We start from the raw sequence: 16,557 nt of genomic DNA, 5'->3' as shown, positions 1-16,557 counted from the left end.
CAAAGCTTATTAAATCTAAATAACTACTTTTTTTTTTTTTACATAACTACTTTTAAAAATTGTTATAGTGACAGAAACTTCTGTGCTTTAAGATCTTGGGCCTAGTAGCTTCATTTGCATTTGAGTAATTAAAGAATCTGAAGGAATTAAGAATGTTCATTTGGAGAAAAGATAAATAAACAAAGGAGCATTTGGGTCAGAGAAAATGGGATAGAAGAGGACATTTAAGGTTAACCCCTCTGATAGCACAAGTCTGACTATCAGTGGAGATCTGGGAAAAATAAATATAATTTAGGTAGTTACACCAAACCAGCTTTCTTGAGGACTTCTCTCTTCTATTCACAATGGCCAGAACCTATGTACAGATGACAAATTACCATCTACCCTCTATTTTGAGATGAAGTAGGGGTTAAAAAGAGACCAAAATCAGATTTGTTACCTGTTTGAGATAAGGTGAATTCAAAGATTGAGACCTATATTCTTAATAAAAAGAGACCTTTTTGCACTGAAATGATCCTTTTTTTTTTTTTTTTTTTTTTGAGAGAGAGCATGAGCCACGGTAGGGAGGAGCAGAGGGAGAGAGAGAGAATCTTAAGCAGGCTCCACACTCAGCACAGAACCTAATCTCATGACCTGAGATTATGACCTGAGCCATGAGTATGATCATGACCATGATTATTACCTGAATCAAGAGTCAGATGCTTAACCAACTGAGCCAGCCAGGTGCCCCTAAAATGATCCAATCCTGACTCAAGTTTATTCATGAATTTATTCCTTTACTGAACAAGTAGTTACTGGTTACTTTCTGTGAGCCAGATTGATCTAGATCCTGGGATACAGGGGTAAACAAAACACACAGGATCTCTGCTCCCTTGTAGCATATTAGCCGACTAGAGTGAGTTAAATAGGGAACATGTAACAGAGTTTCCATTCTGACACGGTTCTCTGACATGCTATTTAAAAGGCAGCTATTAAGACAGTTTTCCTTTGGAAAAGAAAAACGTGTGGTTTGCCTAGCTAAGTGCAAATTATGCATGTTAGGACAAGTCTAACTCAACTAATGCTAGTGATCAAGAGGACTGAGTGAAAGGAGTGTAAATCCCATCTCTCTCTGACTCAGAGTTATTGACCATACACTTCTCTGTCTGAAGGAATCAATTTCAACTCCTCTATCTGGCTTCCAGGATTCTTCATGATTCTGCCCCCTGCCTGTCTCCCTAACCTCATTTCCCACCACTGATTATTTGCCTTCTGTGCCCCATGGCTGAACACATGATATCACTGCATATTCTTTGCTTTGCCTGGAATATACCCCCTGATATTGTTCATATGAAAAATTCATATGCATAAATGAAGACTCTTTACTGTCACTTTATCTATGACTTTTCCTGACCTTTTTACTTAGTTAATTACTAGCTCCTTTAGACCACAGTGGTCCTTTAATTACTTACTATTTTGTATCACAATTATTTACCTCCCTCCCAAGGGCCTAAACCAATGCCTAGACTTTAATAAGCATTTAATAGTTATTTATTGAGTGAATAAATGGGCATATGAATGAATAAAAAAACAATTGAAAAAATTCTGGGCAGGAGTATTTTAAATGGCACAAAAAATTGGCAAATAATTCTATGAGGATTAGTCAGTGAATCAATATTATTTTAAATATATACTGTGTTGAATAACACCCAGTATTCTATATGTTAGCAAATTGAACATCAATAAAAAATAAATTTACAAAAAAAATTAAAAAATAAATAAATACTGTGTTGAACATTCAGGAAACTCACAAAGGCAGTAAATAAATGACCCCTGACCTCATGGAATATATGATCTACAGGTCTTAAGGAGACAAGACTAATAAAAAGAGTAAGTGCCACAAATAAATGGAATATAAACTCACAAGCCCAACCCAACCCCTGTAGTTAGACCTGCAGTCTGGAAGAGTGATTTTAAAGATGGTCAGCTCTTTTCATGAGGCAAATGAATCTTACACAGCATTTTGAAAAGTTGAGTCAAAATAGGAGAGTAGGTTAGTCTCTTCAAATGGTGCTGGGAGAACTGGACAGCTACATGCAAAAGAATGAAACTGGACCACTTTCTTATAGCATACACAAAATAAATTCAAAGTGGATTAATTAAAGACCTAAATGAGGACCACAAAATTCCTAGAAGAAAACATAGGTGGTAATTTCTCTGACATCAGCTATAGAAACATTTTTCTAGATATGTCTCCTTTGGCAAGGGAAACAGAAGCAAAATTAAACAATTAGGACTACACTAAAATAAAAAGCTTTTTCACAGTGAAAGAAACCATCAACAAAACAAAAAGATAACTTACTCAATGGGAGAAGATATTTGCAAATGATATATCTGAGAAGCGGTTAATACCCAAAATATATAAAGAACTTATACAACTCAGTACCAAAAAATCACATAACCCAATTAAAAAATAGGCAGAACACATGAATGGACTTTTTTTCCAAATAATACATACTGATGGCTAACAGACAGGAAAAGATGCTTAATATCACTCATTATCAGGGAAGTGCAAATCAAAGCTACAATGAAATATCACTTCACATCTTTCAAAAAGGCTAAAATCAAGAACACAGGAAACTACAAGTGTTGGCGAGGATGTGGAGAAAAAGGAACCATCGTATATTGTTGGTGAGAATCCAAACTGGTGCATTCACTGTGGAAAACAGTATTGATATCCTTCAAAAAATTAAAAATTATATTGCCATATAATCCAGTAATTCTACTACTGGATATTTATCCAAAGAAAATGAAAACATTAATTGAAAAGATATATGCATCTCTATATCTATTGCAGCATTATTTAACCAAATAATAGCCAAATTGTGGAAGTAGCCCAAATGTCCTTCGATAGATGAATAGATAAAGATGATATGATATAGGGACCCCTGGGTGGCTCGGCAGTTGAGCATCTGTCTTCGGCTCAGGGCATGATTCCAGGATACGGGATCGAGTCTGGCATCTGGCTCCTTGAAGGAGACTTGAGGGACTTCTCCCTCTGCCCATGTCTCTGCCTCTCGCTGTGTGTCTCTTATGAATAAATAGATAAAATATTTTTTAAAAAGAAGATATGATATAGATATATATAATGTGTGTGTAGATTTATATAGATATATACATGTATATCTATATATATCTATACACACACACATACAAATGGAGTATTACTCAGTCATAAAAAATGAAACCTTGCTATTTGCAACAGCATGGATGGACCCATATAAGATATAATGCTAAGTGAAATAAATCAATTGGAGAAGAATGAATAGCATATGATTTCACTCATATGTGGAATTTAAAAAACAAAGCAAGCAAACAAAGAAAAAAAGAGACAAAAACAGACTTTTAAATATCAAGGATAAACTGGTGCTTGCCAGAGTGGAGGCAGTTGGGGGAAGGATGAAATAAGGAAAGGGATTAAGAGCACACTTATTATGATGAACACGTAATATATAGAATTGTTGAATCATTATATTGTATACCTGAAACTAATATAACACTACGTTAATTATACTTGAATTTAAAAAATAAAAATTTTAAAAACAGTAGCATATTTTAGAGGTAAAATAAATAGCATAAGTAAAGGTAGCATGGGAGGGAATAAGTCTGCACCAGAGCTGGCCTGATATTGTGCAATCCCCTTTTAGAATACCAATTTCTTGGTAGAGAATGATTCTAGAGCTGCTGCAGTGACTTTCGTGGCTTTCAGGGTCACTTGGTTTAGCTGTGGAATGAACTCAGCTGGCTGCAAAATGTCTCAGGGGCAATGTTGGAATGAATCTCCTTTGTTCCCAGAAGTCGATCAGGTTCTCAAGGCAAAGTTAATTTATGCTTGTGAGTCAAGCCAAAGCAGCATGGTGGCGGAATGTGTAGTGGGAGCCTGGCCACTTTCATACTCGTTAATAGCACAGGTGCTTAACCATCTCCAGCAAAATCTGGCAAAGTATGCATTTAGTCCTCCTGTTGTAGCTATTTAATAGATTTGTTAATGAAGACCTATTTATTTTTAAAGGAAATTAGTGATTTTTAATGAGAGGTTTCCCCACAGGAGTTTTTCTTGAATAGGAAAAGGAAAGAACTATTGACTCAGTGCCTTCTACGTGCAAAGAATATTTGAGATCCCAAACCATCCTGGCATTTAGTATCACTACTATATCCACTTTACAGGTAAGGAAGCTGGCACTCGGAGAAGTGATTTCTTAGAGGCTCGTGTGCTAAGATTCAAATCTTGGATGGCCTGACTCCAAAGCTCAGCCTCTTTCCACTTAATCTCCATTACACCTGCTGCTTACAGGAAACACATGTGGGCATGGGCGCATGCATGCACTTAACACACATACAGAGAATTTTAGATGAAGCAATTGTGCGTTTCTCAGAAATATTCTTTTTATAACCTTAGCATTGAATAAAAGGAAAGAATTTTTTTAAACATCTATCTAGATAATCGAATATATTCAGAGAGAAGTGCCTAAGAATTTGGAGCAAAATGCTCTAGTCTTCCACCTAGTGGAAGGTCAGGACAAAACAAGATGAAGACAACTCCATACATACGTACAACACAGAATTGCCTACTGGTAAGATTTAAGGAATCTTAAAGCAGGGTTCCACCTGCTTTCAAGTCTTTTTCACTCTTACTTGTTAAGGTATATAAGTTCATGTCTTTAAAAATGTCACAGGGTAACACATTCTTCCCAGGAGAGCTATGTTAAAGTGTACAGACTTTATATCAGAGTTCTTTCAAAAAGGATGCCAGACATGTGTATTTGATTCAAGGTTGTAGAATGTGAGAGAGATTGAAGTTCTTTTTTTTTTTTTAGATTTTATTTATTTATTCATGAGAGACATAGAGAGAGAGAGAGAGGCAGAGACACAGGCAGAGGGAGAAGCAGGCTCCATGCAGGGAGCCCGATGTGGGACTTGATCCTGGGTCTCCAGGATCACGCCCTGGGCCAAAGACAGGCGCTAAACTGCTGAGCCACCCAGGGATCCCCTCAACAAACATTGATTTAATTATTAAATATATTTCATGGGACACCTGGGTAGCTTAGTGTTTGAGCGTCTGCCTTCTTCTCAGGGAGTGATCCCGGGTCTGCGGATGGAGTCCCACATTGGACTCCTTGTGACGAGCCTACTTCTCCCTCTGCCTATGTCTCTGCTTCTCTCTGTGTGTCTCTCATGAATAAATAAATAAAATCTTTAAAAAAATAAAATAAAAAATAAATATATTTCCAAGGCTAGGCACTGTTGAATCTAAGTACATAACCCCAAAGTTCCTAAAGACCCAGGTAAGAGCATAAAACTAACAATATTTTAGAATCTGTAGGATTGCAAATCAATGTAAAACAATGATTGTAAAATCATTGATGCCACTAATATTTCTCTGTACTTCATATCTCAGTGTCAGACCACGGGAGTTTCACATTCTGAGATATTTTGCTCTAGCTCTGGTAGATTGGCATGGTAGAGATTTAAATCATACTTCCTTTTTAAAATGCTGTAAAACACTGTCTCAAAATAAATACTAGTCCAAAAGCAATGGGGGGAAATGTGTGTATCTGAGACTTATTGTGGCCAAATACAGGGGTAACCTTTCAACTTTTGGAGAAGGAGCCACTAAAGTCCATATCACCTACTGGCATCCTAGTCCTTAACAAGCAGGATGCCCTGGCCGTGGCCATCTCTTTCTTTCTGTATGTTTCTCCAAGCCTAACAAATGCAGATTTCTGCACTTGTTCCTGAATAGAAGAATGTTTGGAAGTTTTGTAAAAGTTATACATGCTTGTATGCATCTGACTATAGTATAGAATTGTAGTCAACAATTGGTAGCTAAGAGTTTTTGTTTTACGTATAAAAGTGACTGCTTTTTAGTTTTTATTATTTTTTAAAGATTTATATATTTATTTGAAACAGAGAAAGGGGGAGGGGCAGAAGGAGAGGGAGAGAGAGAATTCCAAGCCGACTTCCTACCCCACTGAGCACAGAGCCTGACACAGGGCTGGATCTCACATGCTGAGATCATGACCTGAGCCAAAATCAAGAGTCAGACACAAGTGACTGAGCCACCCAGGCACCCCTAAAGTGACCACTTTTTAAATAAGTATATATATTCAGTAGCTGAAGGAATGGTAAACACTCTGAATTTCTCATTTATAAAATACAGATTGGGACAACTGACCCAATGTGACTCGAGGTCAGAAAACCTATAATAGGGATAAAGAAGTACATATGATGTTAATCCTATGGATCTTTCTTTCTTTTCTTTCTTTCTTTCTTTCTTTCTTTCTTTCTTTCTTTCTTTCTTTCTTTCTTTCTTTCTGATTTTATTTATTCATAGAGACACACAGAGAGAGAGAGAGAGAGAGAGAGAGAGAGAGAGGCAGAGGGAGAAGCAGGCTCCATGCAGGAAGCCTGATGTGGGACTCGATCCCAAGTCTCCAGGTGATCACACCCCAGGCTGCAGGCGGAGCTAAACCGCTGCGCCAAACCACTGCGCCACCGGGGCTGCTCCTATGGATATTTCTTGATGAATAAAAGTCTGAGGGCTGTAGGTCCAGATTTATAGTAACCATTATATAATATCAGCACAGGCTACATTACACACTACAGTAACAAATCCATCCTGAAACCTCAGGGACTTAACACAACCAAGGTTTGTTTGGGCTTTTTTCTCTTCACTCATGCTCCATGTTCAATCTAAGTTGATGGGGCACTCCATTCTCTCTAGTCACTCCGACATATGGATAACATGATACAAGAGGTAGTTTAGAAAGATCAAGCAGGACCAAGGAAAAGAAAAAGAGAGAGAGATCAAAATTGGAGTAGTTAATCCAAAAACATAAGTATTAATTATGTCTTTTTAAAAAGTTTAGCTGAGAAGAGTTCAGAATATTATTAAAGAGTAATGGAAGGGAGGGTCGATAATCAAAGCATGTAGCCTTGGGTGTCATATAAACACTGCCCCAGTAGGGATGGAATGGGCCCTATAAATACCTGGTTTGCTGGCCCTTGCAGACCTGCTGGGCCTCAGCTCTCCCAAAAGGCAGAAAGAGCCTGTGGATGGAAATGATTGCAAGGTAGCTAGACCGGTACTAGCCAGAGTGGACATTCCCTTGGGTTGAGTAAACACTGGCGCTGGAAGATGAGTTTGTGTTCGCTATGATTCAGCGAGGGTGGATTGATCCGGGGGGCTGCCCTTACATCACTGGATTGCTTTCCACGCAGCTCACAGCCTCTCTCCCTTCCTTTCCCCTGTCCCAATGATTTGTTCTCTCTAATTGTACATCCCCCCATCCTTTGTCGAGGTCTTTGATAAATGTGGACACTTCCTCTTTATTTTCTTCACGTTCTGTGCCTCTCATGAGTCATTTCTGAAGGCACTGAATCATTTTCATCACTGCTCAGCCTCCTCCTGTTTGAAGTCCTTGTCTGGATATATGCTTATTCATCACCACTCTCTCTGCGACCCACATGTGTCCGGCACACTGTTTACATTGGGCTTTAATCTGTTGTTAGTGGCCAACTCCAGTGTCCCCCTCCTTCCTCAAGGGGCCCATCCCTGTTCCTCCCGCCCGCACTGCTCCCAGTGGGAGAGCATGGAGAGCAAGAGCTCTGGCCCTTAACCTTGGCATATGGACTCTTGCCCAGAACTTCATTCCAGACCTTCCACTTTTGCTTATCCTTTATAGCAGCTTCTTCCCCAGCATCATCTACATAGAAGAAGAGGCAGAAATGGGGTCCCCTCCCAGGCTAGCTCACAGACCATCCTGGGACAGTGCACCGTGATGAGGCTCACATGTTCTCGGTCCCCACCTGCCTTCTAACACCCATTTCCCTCCTGCTACAAAAGCCAGTGTTTTTTGTTTTGTTTCATTATGTTTTGTTTAAATACACTTCAAAGTGCAAATTCTCTAGTTCCCACTGGTCAATGGAATGCACTGTTTTATGATCCCAAACACTGGGATTTTGAACGAACACATTGATATTTAGTCATTGGTAATAGATCTTGACATTTCAACAGGCCACAATGGGTTATCGTCCGTTCTGCATTTTCCTCCCCCAGCCCAGTTGCTCTGGAATTGATTTATGAAACTAGTTTGCTTTTTACTTATTTTATTCCTCATTATTCATATTTAATGTTACCCACACTTGACCTTGTGACTCTAATTCCTTAAACTGAATAATGTACACACATTGACTTTGTTCTTCTTGACAGGTCTTATCATTTTTTATCTTTGCCATCCCTCTTTCAGCCTTTTAAAGATCTCGGGCTCTCTGAATCTCTTATCTGTTTACATTCTTCTTCATTATTTAGTATTAATGTTCTTCTTTCAGCCGTTATTCCCTAGGTTGTTATTTTCCTCATTTCCTGATTTGGTTCTTTCTGTCACAGAGCCAGATATCTCACTACCATGTTTTAGAGGTTGACTATCACTTCACCAGTGAAACCCATTCAGATGTTTCCAGGAACAACCACGTCCTCGGAAATTCAACAACATCTTAATTGGTTCTTGCCCAAGACTTTTAATGTCTTTCAGAAACATCAGTTATGAAGTGCTGCTACAAGTGTGTGTCTAATCAGAGCAGGAAGATCACTTGGTAGTTAAAACACATATAAATTTTGTCTCTGAGTAATTCATAGACCGTGAGTACACCATAGACCATTTAATTGGCCATTATTTGTTCTGCAGTGTTCCATAGGAAGAGTATGCCATAATTTGAGAATATTTGTCACACAGATACGAACTGGCAATTAACCATTAATGCCCACCCAATGATCTAGATATATGTGATATTCCTTTTCTTACCTTCTTGTGAAGGGCGGTAATGATGGTAACAGCAAATCAAGTAAAACACTGAGAGTACTACACATTTTTTTTTTTTTGACATAGCTGGTTTGATTAACTCAGTTACTTAGATTCTATTTTTTTGTTAAAGCCAAATATGAGCCAGTTTCACATGATCTTCCGACAGGGAGGAGAGTTACAAATGTCCCCCAACTGCACATTATAAAGGACATCAAGGCAAACCCCTACATTTTCCTAAACCAGTCCATTACTTGACTAGAAAAATGATGTTAAACTTTTGAGATATAGGAAGCAAATTAGGTCCACACTTTTGAGGTAAAAGGATACTTTTGTTATTTGTATAATGTCACGATTATTTTTTATCATAATAAGTCATGTGTTAGGTTCAGTGTAGACTGCTCAGAGACATTTAGTTCTCATTCTAGCTTAAAGTTTTATTAACACTAGTATGTAGACTAATATCGTGTTTTTATTGGCTGATAAAACACCACTGTGATAAAGAAAATAATAATAGAATCATCTAGGAAGTAGTGGTTTGTGCATAGAAAGGAGGGACTCTTCAGTGCTTTTTTGGTATTGAACAGCTGTTGTGTGTGTTAGACTTGACAGTACTGTTTTCTGTCCCAGAGTCTCTAAAAGGCATTCTTGTCACAAAAGTGAGGATGGTATCAGTAAGCAATCTGTTTGTATGGTCCTCAGTTTTTCTTCCTTCATCTCTTTGTTCCTCTAACAATAAAAGATAAGGAATGAATAAATGGGCATAAAAATTTCAATGCATACCAAAATTTTTAAAAATGATTTTATTTTTGAACTGTTACCTACATTCCGCTGTAAATCACAATGATTGACCAGAGCCATTTGTATCACGAAGCAGCTCAGCTCTTTCAAGTTACAAATACACATTAATCATGCACAGCAAGAGCCCTACTGCCTAGAAAGGCTATGACCTACTGTGTAGTTAGAGTTAAGGTAAGATACTGCAAAAAATAAACTCTAAGTGGAATGAATCAAACACTATAGAAGTTAATTTCTTTTCTATATCACAGTCCACGGAATAGATAGAGAGGTAACTCTTTTCCTCCAGGTCCTCCAACGATTCAGGTCTCTTCTATTTTGTTAATTTGCAGATTCCTAGGATTTTACCCTGTCCCTATGGTTGAGTTAGGTCAGTTCTCCAAACCTAGCCTGTAGGAAGAGGGAAAGAAGCAAGGAGGGCCAGCAACTTTCTTTCTAAGGACATGACTTAGAAGTTACATACACCACTTGTGCTCTCATTTCCATGGCAATTACTTCATCACCTGGCCACAGCTGGCTGGAAGGGGAACCTGGAAGTTCTCTGGTTGAGTGGCTACAAGCCCCACTAGAATTGTGTGTGAGTGTTCTTTATCTGACAGGATGAAAAGGATAGTGGATCCTGAAGGATAATGAGTGGTTTCCGCTGCATTTGTTTTTGAGAGAATGCTGCTATCCTGTATGTACATGTTCAGAGAAATATGAGTATGTATGAGTATGTGTGACATGTGCATGTTCTTGTGTGCTCAATTTTCCAAACATTCACTAATAGCAGGTATTTCCTCAATACATTTGATAAAGGACAAATTGAACATGAAAAAGAACGTCATGTGATCTCTTTAGGGTCATCAAGTAATTGTAGAAGAGTGTCTTGGTATCCTGAAGCCTATTCTATTTAGTAAGTCAGGTCTTCCACTATCCTATTATGTGTTAAAAATCCTAGTCTTGGAATTTTACTTAGGTCTTTACTGCCTCACCTCTTCCCGGCCCCCAGTTTAAGTTGTTGAAATACTCTTTGGATCAACTTTTTCTGTTTTTATTTTATTTCCTGTTGAAAATTAGGGTGATTCATTCCACCGATTTTAGTAAAGAAAACAGACAAAAGCAATGAAGTTTCAGGGTTTATTGCCATTAACTAGGACCTGCTTTAAATGCTATGTTTTATTGAATCCTTTCACCACCCTTTGAGAAAGGTATCCTTGTACAGATGAGGGAGTTCAGACTCAGCATGTTAAGTCACCTGCCAATGTTGCCTTGCTGCTGTGCCTGACATTTCAGCCCCAGCTCTAAATTACAGTGTTGCGCTCCTACAAGAGCATTAAGTCCATTATTCAAGTAACTGAGACATAAAGCTAAATTCTACTCATAGGGATGTATCAATGCAATTTGGGCAACACATAATCTCCAATATTCAGAATGGGCTGGATTCAACACTTTTGAAACCACCATAGTTTGAAAAAGATGTCAAAACAGACTTGTGCTTCTCTCAGTTTTTGTTTACTCTTCAAAAATCATACTACCCTTCAGTGTAATACTAAAATTAGCAAGCCAGAACATTCATTTTTAACAGTTTCATAAAAATGGAAGGACTTTTGGTCCTTTCTCTATTGCCAAGTGCAGAGGCACCATCCAGCCTGTTTTTTTTTTTTTTTTTTAAACTGGAAAATGACTATAAAAATACAGCCCTCCATCTCTCAGCAGTGATAGATAAGAAGTACTGAAACAGCATTAATAATTAATGGGCAGACAAGATGAAACTCCAGTTGCTCAGACTGCTGTCTCCACATAATCTGTATTTTATACAAAAGGAGAAAGAACTCAATGGAATTTTAGCTGTGACCGGATAAAAACTGCCAACAAAATGTGATAAGGAAAGTCTAATGTGTATATTAATCATGTTTATAGCTCCTCATTTGTTGATATATTAGCCTAAACTCCCTTTAAAAATACATTTTTGATCACCAGGACATTCATTTAATGCAACCAAACCTCAAATAGGGTCCAATTAAAGTTTCCAATTTTTATTAATCAAAAATAATTAATCTAGCCCATAAATCATGAAATAAATGGGTTAAGAACTTTAGTGCAAGATGAGAAGCATTAAGCAAAAAAATCTAGAAAAGTTTGATGCATGATGTAAATATTCCATTATATGTTTATAGCTTGAGTTAACATTTGGCACTTTTATTATCCAAATTGTTTTTCTAGATACAATGAATGTATAATGTGACTCAAAGTGAGACACAGTTTACCCTTGAATGGTGTAGACTTCAAACGTGATGCATTTTTATTTGTTCTGGATCAGTTATAACAAAACAGATTACAGTGTTGGGGTGGAGCATGTAGTGTTTCTAGAAATGTCTGCATTTTTTTATAGTTAAAAAGTCTAAGAAAATAAGACCTGGTTTACTCTAGAAGAGGAGTTGCCATATACAACTTGGTAAATTTTTTGACATTGAAAAATATATAGCAAAACTAAAACTTTGGGGAAATTTGTTTAATTATACATGTTTAATAATCCTTGAAGTTTACATCTAAATATAGTCATATCCCAAACTTGTCACAAACATCAAGATTTAATGGTGGATGGTGGATGATGGATGAGAGAGGGCAGGGAAAGATATATTAAATCTAGGAATGTGTCATTTAGCCACACTATCAAGGCTGTTGAAGGGGCTGACAACTTTCCCAGGTACACCGAGATGTATGCCCACTGTTTGGAATAGTTTATTACAGATGTATTTAAACATAGAATCTTGAAATTTAGCCATCAGTCTAAATACTTTTTTGGCAGTCATGGTGGTGACTAAGTCTTGGTACTAGAAGAAATTTAAGAATAAGCCCTTAAAAAAAAAAAAAAAAAAAAAAAGAATAAGCCCTAGAGAAGTTAAGCTGTGGAAAGTACAGGAGGAAAAAGCCCTAGAAAGAAAAGAAGACCAAAGGTACAAGGAAAACATCTCTTAAGAGCCACAGGTTTTATTTGCTATAAGAAATATAGTCATATCAATAGAATATGTTAACTCATGCAATCAGGACATGGCTTAGGAGCAATTTAGTTCATGTCTTATAAAGCCCGAACAAAACTGCATGGATGAAAGTAACTTCTCAGCTACAAATTTGCCCCTAGCCATGGCTCACTCTATATCATAACCTAGGCCTCTGGACTCTACATAGTGTGGGAGAGAGACACAGGGAAGCCTGAGTTCAAGTCAATTCATCCCCACTATTAGAAAAATGACTCACAGGGGCACTTGGGTAGCTCAGTGGTTGAAGCATCTGCCTTTGGCTCAGGATGTGATCCTAGGGTCCTGGGATTGAGTCCTGTATCAGGCTCCCTGGATGGAGCCTGCTTCTCCCTCTGCCTATGTCTCTGCCTCTTTCTCTGTGTCTCTTATGAATAAACACATAAAACCTTAAAAAAAAAAAAAGGAAAAAGAAAACATAGCTCTTTCTAGCGGTGGCCAGTCAACATCACCACAATTCCCATAAAAAAAGTAAAACATTATTAGTGAATTTAGCAAAATGCTACAGGCCAATATGTTTTTAGAACCTTAGCTGCCAAGTCATTGAAAGCTTGGATGTTTTGAAGAAGGCACAAGATGCAGAGATGTATGACCTCTATAGGCAAACTCTTTACCCTCTATAAACATACTTATTCACTTGTAATTTGGGGATAGTAATACCTGATCTGCTTGGCTCACAGGAATCAAGTGAAGATTTTTCTTTAATGAGAAAAGGTGTGAAAAGGGGCCTGTGGAACTATAAAAACTATACAGATGTGAAGTGTAATTAATAAGCTGTGGGGTTTCTCACCTTTCTGTAAGGGTTCCTTAAAAAGGAGGATTAAAGCAGGGACCTTGCATCTCCAGACCTAGGTCATCTTCTCTAAATATTCTGTCATTAGCCTGCAAACAACATTTCCCCAAAGCAGGCCTGAAAAATACTAGTTCCATGGAAAATTAGCAAGTATTATTTCCAAGGAGAAATAAGGCATAACCTGTTTTGGAAACATATGTGCCATTAAACAGATTTTTTTCCTGCAGGACTTCTCAGAACCTTTGATATGCAAATTAGAAACCTCTAAGAGGAGGGATATTGGAAGAAATTCCCCCAAACTTATTTGACCATGAAAACTGTTTCTTATAAATCATCTCTTGGGATTGTTATTCTACAGAAATTGCTTTGAAAACCAGTGATGAATGTTTTGCAATTTCTTAAAATGTATGCACTGAAAGCAAATTGGCATGTAATTCTCTTGAGGCTCACAGTGCTACCCTTGAGACAGCATTTCTCAAAATCTGATCACTTGAGAAGCTTGTTAAAAATTCATATTCCAGAGCCTCACTAAGAACTTCAGGCAGAGCCCCAGAAATCTGCATTTTTGCAGGCTCCACCGGGTGATCCCAGACCAAGGTCTGAGAAACGCACTGCTGCAGGAGTGAGCAATAGTAGTTTGGTGGCTTTAACAGCTTAGCATGAGATGTATCTCATCTAAGACAGACGTAAACTTTATAAGTCTCAAAGAAGCAAGTTCATCCTTGAGAATCTCTAGGTAGCTGGATTCCCTCAGTATTCACCAGTGCCCATTTTACTTGATTGACCAGCAGCTGGTACAGACCATCACATCATGCACACATTCTCTTCTGATAGAATGTCTGCCTTTCTTTCTTTCTTTTTTTTTTAAAGGTATACTTCAATGAGTAAGAGCAAATTATTTCCCCACATGAATTTTTTGGAAATCCAGATTTATATGTCTGGGAAAGGAGAAATGTAACATCCACTTAGTTAGCAGAGCTATTGTCAATAGAAATGTAAAGAAAAAAATGGATACCTCTCTTGGAACTTGAACATAATATAGTGAAGTAATACCGTCTAAAAGTGGTCAGGGTGCCTACAGGACATTATAAACATAGTAAGCCCTGGATAGAAACACATTTTACAATTAATCTAGAAAATAAGCCTTAGGCTTTTTTTTTTTTTTTTCTCCAAAAGATCTTTGTATCCTGTGGCCCATACTAAATAGCAGAAAAGCTACATGGTAGTATGAATGCAAGGAGGAAAGGACCTACTTACTAATCTGTGTGGCACTAAAAAGTCTTTTGTGCAGGACATTTTTATGTCTTTCTGAAAATACTCTGGGTTGCTGCATATCTGTGAGTACATACATAAGGGGAAAAAATGCCCTGATTCAGCTGGCTCTGGGCAGTGATGGTCACTGGCTCTTTGGTCTATCAAACTGCAACCTTTAATTTAGTTTTTCCTCCCATTGATTCATCATGGAAAAGAGTGCAGGCTTTGGAGCCAGCCTGCTTGCATTCAGATCCTAACTCTTCCATGATGTACTCAGACTATAAGCTTCGGGATTGTTCTCTGCAACATGAGATAATAATAGTACCTATTCTCAGAAAAGCTCTGTGAGTTAAATGAGAAAATTCAGTCCCTGGCATATACTAAGTGCTAGCAAATGCTAGCTGTTATTCTCGAATCCCCATCAGGGCAGGGGTCAGGCTTCATAGCGCTTCTCTAACCCTCCCTGGGCCTATAAAAGGCCTTCATATGTAGAAGAGAAACATCAAATGACTTTTGGAAGTGAAAAGAAGGAACATGTTGAAGAGAGGACATTTTAAAAAACCTCTGGATGTTTCCTTTTGACATGAAGAATAATAGGAGACAATTCTGGGAAGAGTAAGATACATAGTGGCATAGTCTGGCCTCAAAACCCTGTTTCTCCATTCTGGATCCAGGAATCTAGGTGGGCCTTCCCATCCCATTGCTCCTCCTTGGGCATCATGCCTTGTCTGCACATTTTGGGAAGATGTTTTTCAAAATGATCCTTTGGGTAAGGATGTAGTAGATCTTCATAGAAAAGTTAGAGGTGAAACACATAATCATATAATAATGATATATGTATGGATTTACCATACAGTCTTCTGTACTCTGATCTCTAAGAAAATGTCTTTTTGGTGCTACCCAAATAGCAAGATGGTGAAGTACTTTGTCAGCTGAAAGCAAAATCGCCACTATGAAAAATGTGGTGTGTGCTGACAAATATCACTTACATGCTGGTGTGTAGTGGCAGTGCTGCTAGACAGCGTGCCAGGAAAAGCTACACTCGCTGATTGCACTTTTAACCCAGTGATAAGTGGGACACTGAAAACCCGGTAGAATGAGAACCACAAATTTTTAAGCTATCACTTCACTCCTACATCTGATGATGGAAAGTTTTATCTTAGAGTCTGGATAAAAGTGCAATGAGTGGCTTATATCTACACATTAGGATTTGGCTACAACAGAACTTGTGTTTTTCCTTGCGGAGGTGTGGTAGGGATGGGGATGCAAGGCGAGGGGGTACTGAAACTGACATCAGAGTTGGTGGAAGGTGTGGCAGTGGCTTTTCCTCCCTCCCTGGACACTGCCCTGTGAGCCTGTTCTCAATCCTGTTGGACCAGAATCAGATCTTTTTACTCAAAGCTAAACATGACCTAGTCTGGTACATTTCTAAATGTGACCTATGGGGTTGAGAGCACATTACTAGGTCATACAATCCATTTAGTGGCTAGGAACCAGTACTGAATACTAGAATAGGGCAATAGGATAAGATAGAACAGATCAAAGTGCATATAGAACATATAGTAAGGGTTAGATTTGTTTTACAAAATTTTGTTTCCATATATTTGTATGCATGTGTATCAGGTCAAGGTGTAAATTATATTTCTGATTTTGAGTCCCAGGTTAATAAATTCTGAAAGTTACTGGGTAGGAAACTATGTTCTTTTGTTCATTTATATTAGAGGTTACCAAGTAGCAGGGAGAGACATTTCCACTTTCAGGTTGCTGGTCATTGCCTGCCTACATCTTTCCTGTGCACTTTACTGAGCTCCCCACCCAGTGGCTAGCAGTTAACATTTACTGAGCAATAATT

The sequence above is a fragment of the Canis lupus genome, chromosome 12, assembly GCF_011100685.1.
Source record: "Canis lupus familiaris isolate Mischka breed German Shepherd chromosome 12, alternate assembly UU_Cfam_GSD_1.0, whole genome shotgun sequence".
In the NCBI taxonomy this organism is placed as follows: Eukaryota; Metazoa; Chordata; class Mammalia; order Carnivora; family Canidae; genus Canis; species Canis lupus.
The sequence above is the reverse complement of the archived record's forward strand: the minus strand, read 5'-3'. Positions refer to the sequence as shown.